This window comes from Melanaphis sacchari, unplaced genomic scaffold (assembly GCF_002803265.2).
Source record: "Melanaphis sacchari strain LSU unplaced genomic scaffold, SCAv2.0 Contig1231_pilon_pilon, whole genome shotgun sequence".
Classification (NCBI taxonomy): Eukaryota; Metazoa; Arthropoda; class Insecta; order Hemiptera; family Aphididae; genus Melanaphis; species Melanaphis sacchari.
This window is the reverse complement of record NW_020270485.1, coordinates 4,108-8,214: the sequence shown is the minus strand read 5'-3', so window position 1 is coordinate 8,214 and position 4,107 is coordinate 4,108.

Genomic DNA, 4,107 nt, shown 5'->3' with positions numbered 1-4,107 from the left:
TATCTGAAAAGTACCGACATCTAGCTTTAGCTGACCCTTCGTTCGCCACTCCGAGCGCTATAAACTTGATATTGGGGGCAGATATATTCGCCCAAGTATTGAATGGTAAACGAGTGACGTTTGGTGAGACTTTTCCAGTCGCGTTCGGTTCGATTTTCGGTTGGATTATTTTTGGACCGGTTCCACATTCTACATCGCAATCACCACACTCGTGTCCTGTATTACTGTTGAACGTTTCCGTTGAATCGTTACTCGATAAGTTTTGGAGGATTGAAAAACCTGCATCAGCACCCGAAATATTCACCGAAGAAGGTCAATGTGAGTCGCTTTTTCGCGCGGGATGCACTCGTTCGAGTTCGGGTCGCTTTACAGTTCCTTTATCCTTTCGTCAACCCGTCTTCCATGGCTCTCGTACGGTCGCAACAAAGCGGTTTGAATACTTGGAACGACGATTATCTGATGACCATCGATTACGCGACCTATACATTAAATTCATGTCCGAATACTGCTCATTAGGGCACATGTCTCCTACTTCGAGTCCCGGAGCGTATTATATACCACATCATGTTGTGTACCAGCCGTCAGAAACAGACCCCAAAATTCGCGTAGTATTTGACGCCTCCGCTCGGGCTTTTAGTGGCGTGTCATTAAACAATTGTTTACTATCTGGCCCAAAACTACAACGTGACGTCGTAGATGTGTTGCTCTTGTTCCGTCTGTTGCGGTATGTTTTCACGACAGATATCTGCAAAATGTACAGACAGATTTTAATTGCTCCAGAATATTGTAAGTTTCAACATATTCTTTGGCGTGCGTCACCACATGACCAGTTACAAGATTATAAGCTCAACACAATCACGTACGGGGTAAATTGCGCACCGTACCTCGCCACAGGGCCGGCGTTAAGGGGGGGCAAAACGGGGCATTTGTCCAGGGCCTCGCACTCTCAAGGGCCTCGCGCTTTAAAAATTACATTGAAAAATATTTTGTATGGAGATCTTGTAATAAAACAAAACAACAATGTAATATAATATTAAATATGTATACACCAACGTCAATGGTATGGCACGCAGCACGGTATGGGAAACCTGGATTCCTAGAAAGATTATCGCATTTCTATTTAGTCATTACCCGTTATCGCGAGCAGCTGTCACATCGTGAGTCGTTATTGCGTCTGTAAATTACATAATAATATGCCGACTATACTGTCTATACTTCGATAACGTCGATAGCTACTATATTATATAAACGATTTAATATATTTAATATACCTATTTTGAGAATTTGTGTGCTAACGATTAGTGACAATCCGAAGATTTTCAATTGTTTTTCGACTGTCATCCAGGTTGTTTGAAGTGTATTGAAAATTACAATTTATTTCTCCAGGTAATAATTGTTAAAATATTGAATACCTAGTTTAATGATTTTAAATACTTTCTGAGCGTGTAGGTACACACGAAATATCTTGATCTGTGTATTGTGTAAAAAACATCGTAATTTGTCAATATATTTAATATATTATTTTTATTTTTAATTCGTTATTAGGAAACAGAAAAAAACTAATTAGATAATATGAGTAGTCGGCAGCGAGATAAGTATCGTAAATTTGATTCAGGCCACCAAAAACGATTGAGAAAACTTAAACTTGAGCAAAATCTAGAAAAGCAACGTGGTGCTTTAGACCAATTTGTTTTTTCTTCAAATATTCCGGAGATTGTCCAAAACGAAACTGAAAATTATGAAGATGAGTTAATGTTGTGTGATATAGTACAACCGTGTTATTCCAAAGAACTTGTGACTCAAAATAGTATTGAGGTAGTTGAAAAAGATAATAGTTTAACATTTAATAATAAAATAGTGAATAAAACCAAAGAAGATGAGTTAATGTTGAGTGATATAGAACAACCTTGTTGTTCTAAAGAATTTGTGACTCAAAATAGTATTGAGGTAGTTGAAAAAGATAGTAGTTTAACATTTAATAAAAAAAATAGTGAATAAAAACAATGAAGGAAGAATTGATTTTAGAGATCCAGCTCGGTGGCCACAGTTATTAACCCATGATATGCGAGTTGAAATTGTTCTTAGTAAATCTGAAAAAATCGAATTTTACGAAAATTATCCGAAAAATGAACAAAAAAGGAAATTTAGTAATAAATTGTATTATAGAATAATGAAAAATGGTGAAAAAATAGCAAGAAATTGGCTGTTGTACTCAAAATCACATGATCGAGTTTATTGTTTTTGTTGCAAACTTTTTAGTTCACAATTAAAAATTCCAAATCCTGGTAGCTTAACTGACAATGGCACTTCAGATTGGAAACATATAGCATTAAAATTGGAACAACACGAAAATTCATCTTCACATAAACAAACAATTCTATCTTGGAAGGAGTTACAAACACGAATTATTTAAAACGAAACTATTGATGATTTACATTTAAAGGAAATAGATAAAGAAAAGCAATATTGGAAAGATGTACTGAAACGAATTTTATCAGCAATTTTTTATTTGGCAAAACATGGTGATGCATTTCGGGGATCCTCAGATGTAATTTATACGGAACATAATGGTAAATTTTTAGGCCTCATAGAGATGATGGCCAAATTTGATCCAGTTATTCAAGAACATGTTCGTCGGATAAAAAATGGTGAAACTCATGATCATTATTTAGGTCACCAAATACAAGATGAACTGATTGAACTTATAGCACAACAAATTCGTCAACAGATTGTAGAAGATATCAAAGAAGCTAAATACTTTTCTATAATGATGGACTGCACGCCAGATGTTAGTAAAGAAGAGCAACTTTCTATAATTATTCGTATTTTAGATATGGGAATCAAAAGTATGTCTACAATACCTTGCATCAAAGAATATTTTATTGAATTTATTAATGTTCATTCTACTACTGGATATGATTTAACAAATATTTTATTGAACAAATTAAATAGAATAGGTATTGATCTAAAAGATTATCGTGGACAAGCGTATGATAATGGTGCCAATATGAAAGGCCAATACAAAGGGGTTCAATCAAGAATAATAGCAAAAAATCCTAGAGCATATTTTTCACCATGTGCATGTCATAATTTATATTTGTTGTTGGGCGATATAGCAAAGAGTTCCACAGTAGCGGTTGGGTTTTTTGGCACTATACAAAGAATATATTGTTTGTTTGCATCTTCTACAAAACGCTGGGGTATTTTTAAAAAACATTGTACATTCTTAATACTAAAACCCCTTTCAGAAACTAGATGGGAATGTAAAGTCAACAGTATCAAAGCTATACGCTACCAAGTACCTGAACTTATTACCGCATTAGAGGAAGTGGCTGATAATACTTCAGATCCAAAAACGAAAAGCGAAGCTCAGTCATTAGTTACAAATGAACTAGAAAGTTATGAATTTATTCTTAGTTTGATCATTTGGTATGAAATATTAGTCGAAGTAAATACTGTAAGCAAAACTTTACAAAATATTAATATTCATTTGGATAAATGTAGTAACCTTTTAAATGGTCTTATACAATTTTTAAAATCATTTCGAATGAATGGTTTTGAATCTTCAAAAATTAAAGCTAATGAAATATCAGATGTCTTGAATATTGACAAAACATTTAAAAAGAAGCGTATTAGAAAGACAAAAAAGCAATTTGATTATGAAAATTCTGATGAAATAAATTATGATCCTGAAAACAATTTCCGAACATTTTATTTTAATGTAATAGCTGATGGAGCTATATCTTCATTTAGTCAACGATTTAATCAATTTCAAATTTATAACAACAATTTCAGCTTTTTATACAATATTGGTAAACTTTCAAAAGTAACTAATGACGACCTAATGAAGAATTGTTTAGATTTGCAAAATTATTTGAGTGATGGAGATTTATATGATATAGTTGCTTCTGAATTGTATGAAGAGTTACTAGTTTTTTGTCATACAATGAAAGAAGATTCTACACCTATAGAAGCACTAAGTTTTTTAAAAAAAATGCCCGGTGCTTTTACTGCTTTTCCTAACATCGTAATTTCACTCAGAATTTTGTTAACTATACCAATAACCTCGGCGTCGGCATAAAGGAGTTTCTCAAAGCTCAAAATAAT